General features: G+C 45.5%; 1 protein-coding gene across 2 annotated transcripts in view; it reads right to left on the reverse strand.

The window, feature by feature from the left end:
• LOC105478143 (sushi domain containing 4) overlaps positions 1–13,453 on the reverse strand; it is a 147,604-nt gene that overhangs the window by 29,457 nt on the left and 104,694 nt on the right. The gene's annotated exons all lie outside the window — the stretch shown is intronic.

Genomic DNA, 13,453 nt, shown 5'->3' on the forward strand with positions numbered 1-13,453 from the left:
AATATCTGTAAATCAGCAAGCACAAAGTGCCTGGCACAAAAGTAAATGCTCAATAAAAAGAGACAGCTATTACTAGCTACATTACGGGCCAGTGAGATGAAATGCGAGCAGTAATGACATTTCACAAGAACCTACTGTGAGGCAACATATGCACGCTATTTCACTCAATCCTAACAACGATTTTGCAGAGCAGGTGTTACTATTGCCTCATTTGCAAAGATAAGGGAATTGAGGCTGAGAAAGGTGAAGTTATTTGCCCAAGGTCATCTAGTAAACTAATAGCGAGCTGGGACTGGACCTTATGTGCTGCTGACTCCAAAGCTGCCATCTCTCACTGAGTCATGCCATGGGGTTTTAAGTGAGCACAGGAGAAAGGGAGCATAGCGCCTCCCAAGAGCCAAGTGGAAGAGCAATGATTTCATTATCTGCTAAGACATGTATTATGCACAATGGGATTAGAGTTCGGAAAAGCCTGAGGCCTCCAGAGCTAGAGGAAAAGAGAGCTGGAGGAACCCTGACAGATACAGGGAAGCCTCTGTTTGTCTCAGCTGGTATAATAAGCAGGGTGTGGTGTACTGGGCAAGAGGTAAGGTTAGCTCAGAAAAGGGCTGTGGGCAGGCCAAAGGATGCTGGCCAGCTGGGGTTTGGGAAGATTCAAAGATAGTCCTTTAAACCTGGGAGCAAGAGCTAGAGGGAAGATGGAAGGGAGTTTGCTTCTTCCAAAGCTAAGGCAGGGAGAGCATTTGCAGTGGGTCGAATTGGGTACCCCCCAGATTCTTATGTTGAAATCCTGGTACCTGTGAATGTGGGCTTATTTGGAAATAGGGTAACTGCAGATGTAATTAAATTAAGATGAGGTTACATTATAGTAAGGAGGGCCCTTAATCCAATATGACTGTTAGGTTATTCTGCTAATTGTGTTGCTATAATATAATACCCAAGACTGGATAATTTATAAAGAAAAGAGGTGTAATTGGCTCATGGTTCTGCAGGCTATATAGCAGCATGGCTCTATCATGTGTTTCTGGCACAGGCTTCAGGAAGCTTATAATCATGGTGGAAGGCAAAGAAGAACAGGCGTGTCACACGGCAAGAGTGGGTTCCAGACATGGCGGGGAATGCCACATGATTTTAAACAACCAGATTTCATGTGAACTCAGAGCAAGAACTCACTCATCACCAAGGGGATGGCATTAAGCCCTTCATGAGGGATCCACCCCCATGATCCAGTCACCTCTCCCAGGCCACACCTCCAACTCCAGAATCAAATTTCAACATGAGATGTGGAGGAAGCAACATCCAAAACATATCAACTTGTGTCCTTATAAGACGAAGAGGCGAGACACATGGCCATGTGAAGACACAGACACCAGGGGAGAACTCCATGTGATGACCGAGGCAGAGGCTGGAGTGAAGCGGCGACAAGCCACTGAACGCCAAGGAATAAGGCAGCAGCAGAAACCAGACTGGGGATCCTTACGCTCCGGGGACAGTAGAGTCCCCCACAGCTAACTCCAAGGGCCACAGAGTCTTTAAAAATGTCAAGTAGAATGGTAGGCAAAGGTCCCTCTCGCATGCTGCTTTAGTCATGGTTGGCTACAGAATTCTTGGCTTCCCAGCTTCCTACAAATGAACTTTTCTTCCCAATTCAAAATAATTTCCATCAGAATAATATACTTACAGTATGAAAATACAGACTGACGTAAGCACAGGTGTTTACTTGTGATAGCTTGAACTAAGGACTAGTTTTAAAATCTGAATTTCAATATAATTGGCTTTTTAAAATTTTTATTTTTTATTTTAACTCCAGTCATGCTTCCCCTTCTTAAGGCCTGGACCAGTGAAATCCCTTCCCAGGAATGGAGAAGACGGGGTTAGAAAATACATTAGGGGCCGGGTGCAGAGGCTCATGCCTGTAATTCCAGCACTTTGGGAGGCCAAGGCGGGTGGATCATCTGAGGTTAGGAATTTGAGACCAGCCTGGCCAACATGGTAAAAAACCCCATCTCTATTAAAAATACAAAATTAGCCAGGTATGGCAGTGCAGCCTGTAGTACCAGCTACTTGGGAGGCTGAGACAGGAGAATTACTTGAACCCGGGAGGCGGAGGTTACAGCGAGCTGAGATCACACCATTGCACTCCAGCCTGGGTGAGACAGAGTGAGGCTCCATTTCCAAAAAAAAAAAGAAAAAAAAAAAAAAGAAAAAGAAAATGCATTAGGTTCTCATCCACCAAAGAACAAACCAGCCAGAATGTAAACAAAGTCCCAGACTTCTTCAGAAGCCACAAAAGATGTGCCATGGGATGAAGGCACTGTCCTCTCTGCACACTCTAACTTTAGAGGAATGTGGGCACAGTTTAGAGTCAGGCATTATCTTTTTACAGAACCTAAGCCAAAAACAACAAAAACTCTCTTCAGTACAAAAAAGAAAATGATCGTGAACATAGGCATGATGGTTACCGTTTCTATGAAAAAAATGAATGACATGAGACAAAAAGATGGGAATAGAAGACTATCTTACCCACCCATCACTCCAAATGTCTAATTAATTTGGGAGAAAAGGCAGGGAATTACGGCAATGGTTTATGAAGGAAAGTGGAGATGGGGGTGGGAACTGGGGTGGAGAAGGAAGAAAGGAACAACAGAGAGGAATGACTCCAAACAACCTGTCGAACATTGCCGAGTGACTCCCAGCCTGAAAAAGGCCCCTGAAGTGACTGAAGGGATTTATTACCTTCTGTGTCCCACCTGATTGCAAGAGGTTTTATTACTATGAAATACAAGTCATCTTACTTCCCAGAGAGGAAAGAAAGAAATAAATCCTGCCTGCAGCAGGAATGGAGAAGATACTCTAGAGTTTAAGGACAAACACAGAATCTCCCATTTGTACCGGTCATCTATTTTCTGAGCATAATGAAGTCACGCTCGTGGCACAAGCTAGAGGCTCATACCCCTGGTCACAGCTTTGCTGTTGCTTAGCTCTGCATTTCCTTCAGTGACCTGACATTTAAGCATCACAAAATAAAAACCTCAGCTTGCACGTCTGTGAGTGTGCAAAAATAGGAGGGGATTACAGGGCAAAGGAGGATTATATTTTGGTGAGAGCTGTGAACCCAGTGAAAGAAAGGGACATGTTCCCCATCCCCTGCTCCAAACAGGGAAGCCTTCCAAGCTCATGCAGGTCCCGGAACAGGCTACCTGCCCAGGTGAGAACTAAGGGATGGGGGCTTGGGTGCAGTTGGGCTTGAGCCTGGTGAGATCCCATCTAAATGGTGGGGAGAGGGGATTATCTGAGTCCTCCCTTGGGTGTTCTCTTCATTTCTTGATTTTGCGGGAGAAGTAGTTCAAACCAACGAAGCTTTCAGCTTTCTTTCCCCTTTGGTGGGAGAAGAATCACCTCTCTTCTTCCTTTGACCTCAGTCTAGATCTCTGCACTTACATGAAATTAAAAAAAAGAGAGAGAGATAATTTAAGGAGTCCAGGAGAGACAAAGGGTTCATGGTTGTGTTTCCACCAAAGCTAAAAGGAAAGCAAGGTGCTGAGGCAGGAGCCTGCCAAGGGGCTTAAGCTAGTGAACAGCAGATTCGGAGAGAGAGGATGAGGACCATCCATCATGTTGGGAATCAGAAAATGCAAGAGAAAAAGAGCCTAAAAAGTAACGGCAGGAATGCCTGAGAACTTGGATCTACTTGAAAAAAAGGAATAAGGTCTCTTGGTTTTCTTAAGACAAAAAGATTAGTGTTTCTGGATTTGATATAGAAAAAAAAAAAAAGAATAATGAAGCTTCTTATGCCATGGCACAATCTATCTTGAGTACAGGAGAGATGTGTGACCAAGAAGAGGAAGAAGCTACAGTGGCAATTGCTTATTGTAAAAGAAGAAGAGAAAATTAAGCACAGTGATCCTTGAGAATGCTGTATGGCATGCAAGCAGCTATTTTCTGGTAATCACTCTGCTGTAATATACGAACAGTACATGGGAATGATATTAGAATAATTTACTATTGCTGGTGAACAATAAATTAACAGGATTGCTTGCTATTTTGCATTTCCCTCTAATAAAACAACCACCAGGGTCACAGGCAAGGTGATGGTAATACAAACAGCACCAGACACAGGGATTTTCACCGCCAGGGAAGAAAATGGCAAAAGGGGATAGTATGTACTAATGTATGTGCCCAGGTTGCAGAATTCATTTTCATTTCACAAAGGGACCTCTGTTTGTTTCAGACAGGGAGAAACACATGAGGGAAAGGGCCTGAGATTTTCTCTTTAGTCCTAGGCCCAGGGAACGCATATTTATCTTCAAAGAGAACTGAAGATTCTTTTGTTTTTGAGAATAAGATCTAAAAATCCCATAAGACTTTGACTGATGTAAGCCGGATTCCTAATTAGGATTATAAATTAGCCATCTACTTACATCCTTGAAGGCTGGGAGTCTAAAGAGACGGGCGGTGGGAGGTTTGTGTGACCCAAGCCAATCATTTCATTGCTCTGGTCTCAAGTTTCTAAGGAGGCAGAACCTGATGTATGATTTTCATATATCATGCCAGCAAACTCTTCCTTCAAATAAATCTTGAGTGAGAACATAATATGTAAATATATAAAACAGAGCCACTGGGGCTGGGGGAGGCTGGATCAAAGTTACCTGGGGCTTCCCAGGGAACTCCCAGGGCCTTAGAGCGTTATATTCCAGAACTCCTGGCCAAGCATTACCTAACCTTATATTAGCTAGAGGAGGTGAGGGAAGGGCAGAGCCTAGGACAAGCAGGTAAGTCAGAAGCCCTCCCTCTACTGTCCCATGGAAAGAAGCCCCCCTGCTATATCAAGTAAAAAAGGCATTTGCTGCCCTTTTCTTCCTTTTTTGCCAATTACATTTTATGCTGGGTCCAGCTGCTGGCAGGATCACGGATAAGTCTGCAGGGAGCTTGAGGGCCCAGGAGAGGCTAATCGAGACCAGGCCTCTGGCCAGAGGGTTTATTCAGAACCGTGGGAGGCTGAGTGGGTATTCAGTGTCCAGGTGGTCACTGCTATTATCGTTTACAGAGAGGTGCACAAGACTTGAACCTCTAACAGCAATGGCCACTTGGCACACTGTACATCCCTGGTTGGCACCAGAGCCTTACCTGGGAAGGAGGGAGGGAGAGAAGGAAGAAAGGAAAATTTCCCCATCGCTCACCATTGTATACAGTGTAGCTTAGGGCAGATCACATGGTATTTCCCTCTCCCTCCTCCAAAACCTTTTACATGATAAAAATTCAGGTTCCTGAGAACACAAATGGTAAAGAAATCATCAATGGGTGGCTGCGCAGATTACTCAGGCGGCCAGGCTGGTCCCTCCCACGGAAGGCAGTGCAGCACAGGAGAAAGCACAGCCCAGGAGGCAGGTCAGGGCTGGTTTAGAATCCCGGCTCTGCAGCCTACTCCCTAAGGCCAGGGGGGTGTGACCAGGCCTGCTTCCTATCTGAAAAGAGAGGACAGTAATACCTGGAGTTGTCTAGAGGCCGACTAAAGATAGCAGGTGAAGCGCCTGCTACCAAGATGAACCTCAACACACATCTCTTCCTTTCCTGCCACTCCCCTCCTGCAGATGGCTCCAGGCTCACAGGCTGACTATATAAACGTGAGTTTCAGGGAAACTCTGTTAGCCAGCGTCGGGGGGAGAAGCTCTCCTAGCACCTCTCCCCTTCATTTTCCCACCTGCCTTCCAGAGCCAGCCAGGGACGGGGCAGCCGCTCTGGGAACAGTGTGAGTTCTGGTTAAGAGCAGAATCAAAGAATGTGACCACCAGGAAGGAGCCTCTGCGATCAACCCTTCCAACGCCTTTCCATTCTATCTGAGGAAATGGACAGAGCTAGGATTAGAACCCAGATCAAAACTGCCAGCAGGTAGTCTGGGTCTTAGAAGGCCTAGAAGAGTAGTGTCAGTAGAAGGTGTAGGCTCAGGAGGCACAGGGGCCAGGTTGCTGTGGACAGAGTGACCTTGGGGAAGGAGCAGCAGAGCTGTCTGAACCTCGGTTTCCTCATTTATCGGCTGGCGCCACACTTGCTTCTCGTGACTGTTGTCAGAGGAGAGATCGTCAAATAAACTACCCACAGGGTGCTTGGCATACAGTAGGCATCCAAAAATGTCAAATTAATCAAAAGAAGTTTTAGTTGTAACAGTTGCAATTTGTAGAATATAAAGCATGTGCCGGGGCTACGAGTGCAGGGAGCAACAAGGCGCTTTCTGCCCTGGAGTCAGCTGTTCACAGGAGGAAGAAATTTGAAATATTATTTCTACCTGTTCAAGGATGTAGATGAGGGGCTGGGTGCAGTGGTTCATGCCTGTAGTCCCAGAACATTGGGAGGCCGAGGTGGGAGGATTGCTTGAGGCCAGGAGTTTGAGACCAGCCTGGGCAACAAAGTGAGACCAAGTCTCTACAAAAACATTTTTACAATTAAAAAAAAAAAAAAAACATAGGAAAGGAAGGGAGTGAAGATCAAGTGGCATGGGCCTTCCCTACTCAAGGCAGCCTGATGGTGCCAGAGCCCAGGGTGGATGCGGGACCTTGACTGGTTCTCCTAGGCTACCACTGTGGCCAAGCCTGCCATTCTCTGGCACTTTCCATTCATCTCTACAAGGATACACTGGGGTATGGCAGGTTGGCTTAGGAGAAAGGGAAATTGGTGATGTCTAAGCTCTATATCCTATGACCAGTAATTCAAAATCAGTGGCATGAAATCCCCAATATGACTTTTCTTCTGTCATTTCCCATGTGCTACTTCAAATCCAATGCAGAATAGTTTCAAGTTCATCAAAGGATGGACCCGAGCCCACGCTTTCTTATTGTGGATCACCAGGCAGGGAGCTGGGAGACCCTGCATCTCCCCCACTTGCTTGGGGACAGGTGGCAGGAGGACGATAGGAACTCCATAGGGAGAACAGAGTGTCCCTGACTCGGGTCTAGGGAAGTGACCAAGGTGACACTGGGCCTCATCACGAACAGTAATTGACGACCTTATTGGGAACGGTGTGGATTCCTCTTTATGTCTGAAGTTTCCATTTGTAAAATGGGAGTAGCCTGTCCCAGGGTGGGCCCTCATCACACCCCCTTTGAGTGTCCCCTGCAGCCTGCCTCCAGGAGCAGGGTAGGCTCTGTCATCCAAGGAGGCCCAGATTCTCTGCTGTGTCTTTCCTCTTCCCTACACAGGATTCACTTTGAAGTTCTGAGGCACTTCTGAGTGAAGGCAGATTCCTGGAGGGAGAAATCACTTCAGGCGCCTCTTATACCAGGCGCCTCTTGTACCTGAACGTGTTTTGACTCAGGAACAAAGTACACTGCAAATGTAGTTTGAGAGCTGGGGAGCCCTCCACATCCAAGCTGGCTTTGAGTTTTGATCCCAAATTGGAACCTTTCAAGTCATTTCACATTTGGCCAAACAAGGTTCTTCAGTTTCTTATTTTTCCTCCTTTTCTTACAAAAGGATACAGAGCTAAAAGGACTCCTGGGCATTTGTAGGTTCTTAGGAAATCACACTGCCGCATTCCCTGTGATTGAATTGGACGCTGTCTGATGAAAACTCCATCTCTGTCTATCTGGGCTGAGATGAATGGGGCTGGGGGGAATCACTTGGGGCATTCTGGGTTTGGGGACTGGGCAGATTTGAAAACCCAAACTTTCAGATGTTCGGCTTCCAATGGGGTCAGGTTTACTTGTTCCTGGGAGAAATGCCAGACACGAGGCTGAAAGAGTCTTTTGAAAATGTCAGCATGAGGGAAGCCACCGCCCAAGTCATTACAAACGAAACCTTAGGTACCTGCAGATCCTAGAGTGATTTATTCCCCTATTTGGAGAAAAGCAAACAAGCAAGCAGACCAGACTCCCTGGGGTCTCTGGGACCATGCTCACTGCTTTCTCTGAAAACCCGGCTGCCTTCTGAAAGCAGACCAGGCATCACGTCTCAGAGCCAACCCCACACAGCGAAGAGTGACTCAGCAGCCTGACCCTCCCAGTTCTTTCGAAACCATGGAGACCTTGCTTTAGAACTCCTTCTAGGTGGCCTTCAGTGTAGGTGACAGTCTTCTCTACCACGGGAGGCCCTGGATAACTTACAAATGGAATATTTAGAACCTAGCTCTGCCTGCGTGGAGACTGCAATTTCAGGAATAGCAACACATGCTGTGTGAGCCCCAGGGAGGCAGAGACTTCGCACAACTCGTTTGCCACTGTTTGCACTGGACCTTGCAAAATACTCAGCATATAGGCATAACAACGTTGACTGAATGAATCCATACACCTCAGAGGCACTTACATGAAATGGTATACACCACTGATTTTGGTTTCTTTCTTTTTAAACTCTAATATCCCTAAATGTTTGATTGGTCCTTTCTAAATTTGATTCCATCTTTTTATCTAGAGAGTTGTTGAAGGGAGGACTTCTGGATAAAGGATCCAGGATCCTAAGTCCTCTAATTTAGCACTTAGAGAAACAGGAATCTTTAAGTGGGTGGCAGCTACAATTAAGGACCCCAAATTCTAAGTTTTTGCTTCCATCATCTGTTCTTCTGACCCTTGCAGCCTGCCTCAAAGAGGCACAGTGCTGTGATCTCTGCTGTTGAAAGAGCTGCCCCTAGAGATTTCTATAACTGGATACCCAGCACCTCCGTGCTGTTTCCAGGCTGTTTGAAAACCTGAATGTGAAGAGAATGTTCCAGATACTAACGGGTTGTGGGTGGTCCTATCCCCTGTAGAGAAGAGCCCTTTCTTGCAACCGCTCATAACCAGCAGCCCTCACAACCCCAAGCACACAGCGTCCAGGGGATTCTGGGCAGTTAGTGACTCTTCTTCCTAGACTTCCCGTGTGTGTCTGTGTCCGTCCCTGCAACTATGTGCTACGTGGTTGGTTCACTTACTTATTGTTACGCTCCTCAATATCCTTCCATATTCCCACCCTTCAAACCACTGGGCTGGAGCCTCTCACACATGCTAGGGCAGGCTGCGTCTACACCGATGAGCTCCGCCGTGCTTCAAAATGCACAGTCCTTCCCTAGGAGTGAGATGTTCAGACCTTTCTCTTTCCCCAAGGCTCAAGTGGAGACAGAAAAGACAGAAACATGCTATTATTTGGTCTCTGGGGAAAATAAACAAAAATGCCATAAATCCCTGGGTAGAAAATTTCATTTTACAATTGTGATGTCACCCCCTGAAACTGCCCTTCTACCCTTTCCAAATGCAGAAGCCCCTGCGTGCCCCTTGGTAAAAGTAGCTGTGTGTGTACGTGGCTGCCATCTGTAATGATGTTATTCTCTAGGAAACTGACTTAGTCATCTTCTCGCTCTAGACTGTAAACTCTTCAAAGTAAGGAATTATGTCCTTTCCTTTCTTTGTAATTCCCCAGTGCCCAATTCGGTGTTGCTCTGAGCCTAGCAGGTGTTCAACGATCACTGGTGACAACACAAACGGAGTTCTTAGCACTTAACAATGAGAAATTCCCCACATTTATTGTCAGAGCCTTTTTGCTTTTTAAAGATTTCTTGCATTCAGTGTGTTGTGTCTGTGCATGCACATGAAAGAGAAAGACGGAGGTGAGGGCCTCAGGGAGGAAGAGAACCCGAGAGTGCAAAGCACTAAGATACACATAGACGAGGCAAAGCGCACAGGCCCACAGCAAGACGGGGCCCACAGGGGCACACAGGGATGCACAAAGCTCCTTCCAGCTCCAATTTTATACAGTCATTGATTTTAAAACATTATGGCCATCACTCTGGTTCAACGCTTTGAAATTTTGTGTGTTTTATCTGACAACACAGCAATAGGGATCCATATATGCTCCAGAATCTTCCCACTATCCATGAGTGCAATAGTACAGGCCTTAAAACATGCAACCCACACCTTCGTACTGGGCTTCGGAACTCTTGCCACCTTTGGTGAGGCTGCCAAAGCGTTTCCTTCCAAATTATCAACTCCTTCATGAAGCCAGGTATCAACTATGAGATTGTTGACATGTGAGTGTGACAGGTGTCACTCAAACATTGACCCTCACAAAGTGCTCTCCACTCCTCTAGGGAGAGGAGGTGCCATGTGGCAGACAGCACACACCAACAGTTGGAGGGTCGGGACAAGTCATGGCATTCTCCAAGGGGTCGTCTCCTCATCTGTAAAAGGAGGCCAACAACATCTGCCTGGCTCACTGGCTGCAGGGGGGTTCCATGGCCATGTGGGAGACTAACAGGCACTGTGGGGCAGCAGCAGTAAGAGCCTGCGGCTACCCAGGGGGCACAGAGCCTCCCCCTGCTGCTGGGATTTCTCAGAGATGATAACTAAACTAGAACGACAAATTCTTTCCTATGCAATAATTATTGTATTTTTTTGCTTTAAGAAAATGCCTACAAAAGTATCAAATTGCTTTCCCTCTGTTAGATTGTAATCAGAACATGTTAAATAGACAATGTACCTTGGTGATTAAGAACATGAGCTTTGAAGTGACAAAGATCCATGCTACAGTCCCAGCTCTCCCTCTTCCTAGCTGTGTGACTTTGAGCAAGTTACTGAACCTTTAGAAGGCTGGGTTTACTCAGCGGCTAAAGAGGGTTAGTAGTACCTGCTTCCAAATGGCATTAAGAGGATTAAAGGAGACACTGTGTCACACAGTTTGAGCAGTAGCCTGACACCTATGTAGTAAGCTCTCAAAATTAATGGTGGCCGTTCTTATTGTTCAGTATTTTCTCTTGCTGTCTGAGAGTCATCTTACATAGACACAGCTAAGAATATGCAAGTAACCAAAATAGCACGTGAACAACCAAAATTGTGTGACAATGTACATGTCTAAAAGCTCGGACAGCGTATCCACAGAGAGTCATGCTAGATTCTCTCTTATTTATTGTGACTTTATATAAAACTCTAAGTGCATTGATAACAATAGACAAGTGATTGACCACATACTATGGGCTGGGCGCTTCATTAAATGGGTAGATTTGTTATCTCACTGACTCTTCCCCGTCCCACAAGGTAAGTGGGATTCATCACCCCCATTTTACAGAGGAAGAAATGGAGGCTGAGGGAGGCTATGTGACTTGCCCCAGGTGAAGTGATTAAGTAGGATGCCAGGATGTGAAGCCAGTCATCCGAGGTCAGTCTGCACTGGTAACTGACACGCTGTGCTCCCTCCATGATGAGCCTGGTGAACCTTTCTCCTGGCTTACAGCAAGTGAGAAAAGAAACTGGGGGTGAGGGGACAGCTGCAGTGACAGGTACCCTGAGTGTGACGGGCACACTGACAGCTGATGGATTGATAGTGAAAGAGGGATGGGAAAGGGACAGAAAACTCAAAGAGAAAGACTTCCACAGCAGAACTGTCCACACCATTACTGCAGGGGTCAGAGAGTTCTAATATATTCAAAAGCCCCTCAGACGTCATAATCCCACAGCCCAGGGCAATAATTTTCACTGTGTCATCAAGAAAAATCAAATTGTGCAAATCGTGTGCTTAGGAAGACAGAAAGATGAGGAGTTAAAAGTGTGGGTGATCTATGAAAAGGGTCGATCCCCTTGTGACAGTTCATCTATGTTCAATACCCTATGACAATATTGCATAAATAAGGCGCCATCTTTTAAAAAGATGATACACAATTAAAGTGAGAATGAGAGAAATGCCAACCCCCAGGTACATCTGGATAACTTGTGCACGAATCCTTACCTATTAGTTTAACCCACTGCTTAATTTTTTTTAACCCAGTTGCTATCAAGTCTTGAAAAAAAGAATCCTTTAGTCGCCTCTGTGCCTCTCAGTTTAGAATCACCGCTTTGTACCTTTAGCCAGTGTTGCATTGAAAGCGCTCACCAACAAATGCCATCAGATAATTTAAAGGGATGTCTATTGAAAATGGAGATGTAAACCTTATTAAAAAAACAAAAACCCTAGGGAAAAAGGCACTAAGTGGCCTTCCTGGCACAGGCAGATGTCAGCCAGGGTTTTCCCATCTATCCATAGTGGAGGATGGCAGAGGAAAGGGGACATGTTAGACTGGAAGACTAATTTTCAACCCGAAGCCATTCTCAGCTCCCTGTTTATAACCTTAGATTTTGTTTTATGCCTATCCAATCATATTCTCTAGGCTCCATAAAGACTGCTTTTCAAATCCCAAAATAAAGCTTATCAGAACCTGACTGGTTAGAACACATTTAAACCAAATTTGAAAAGATTTGAAAACAGGTATTTCAAATTGATAAAATCATAATGACGGTACCTTTAAAGGGCCCTCTCTGTCTGGTTATCTGAGCAGGGAGAAGCCTCCAGAACTAGGGAAGAGCCCCTTCCATCAGAGGTCCACGGCCTACCAGCAGCATCCAGATAACAGGAAGGCTATTCCCACTGGAAGCAAAAGGGATGACCTTGTCCCTTGAGGCTAGGGTGACCAGATTTAGGAAACAAAATTCAAGACACTCAGTTATAAATATATTTGAATTTCAGATAAGCAAAGAATAATTTTTATACTAAGTATGTCCCATGCAATATTTGTGACATGCTCATATTAAAACATTATTTGTTTATCTGAAATTCAAATTTACCTGTGTATCCTACATTTTATCTGGCATCTCTAGGCTAGGCTCCAATTCCCTGGGGGATTTGGGATGGGTGGGAAGTGGAGTGAGGGGAGTTCTAATGACCAGTCTCAGAGTATGACAAAACCAATGGGAAGGGCTGGCCTTCTCGCTCCCTGCCCTCCTTCCCCCACTCTTCTCCAAAGAGATTCCATGGCTCCAGCCAACCCCACTCCACATCCCTAGAGAGGCCGTCTCTTATCCTTCTGAGCAATAGTCATCCTCCATGACACACGTCCTGCCCTGACTTCCTCCCACACAGAGGTGCACACTTGTAGAGATGCTATAAACTTGTAAGAACTCATTTGCTTCCATATTCCATTGTTTTGCTTTGTTTCCCAAACAAGGCTGCAAATAGGCTTTGAAGGGGCTCCTGATTTGAGGTTTCTTCACTTTTTTTCTTTCCCCATATAGAGCCCTCCTACCCGCTATACTCAGATGCCAAGAAACACATTGGTGTTTGTTCTCTTCAGGCATACTTTCAAGATCTGAGTTAAAGCAAGAGTTGAACCAGCATATCCAATTTGCCTAGCAGAAATGTTTATGGACTTTTCCCCTACAGACACTGCCTTGACTCTGCCAATGGAAGCCCCGTTTTCCTTACTACTTCATACTACTGATAGTGGTCTTTAGTGAATCACAATCTATAGTCATACAGATTTAACACAAACAGGGAGGAAAAGAGCTCTTGCTTTCAGGCATCCAAGGGTGTGCTTGCAGCCAAACATTTACAGCTAAGCTATAAAGTGCATGGAAATATGGAAGAAACATCGACACAACAATAAAATGAGGGGTGAGATTAATGACATGATACAATCTGTTTTCATTTGGTGTAGAGAAAATTAATTTTTGAAGACATTTCATTTAAC

The sequence above is a fragment of the Macaca nemestrina genome, chromosome 1 (genome assembly GCF_043159975.1).
Source record: "Macaca nemestrina isolate mMacNem1 chromosome 1, mMacNem.hap1, whole genome shotgun sequence".
Classification (NCBI taxonomy): Eukaryota; Metazoa; Chordata; class Mammalia; order Primates; family Cercopithecidae; genus Macaca; species Macaca nemestrina.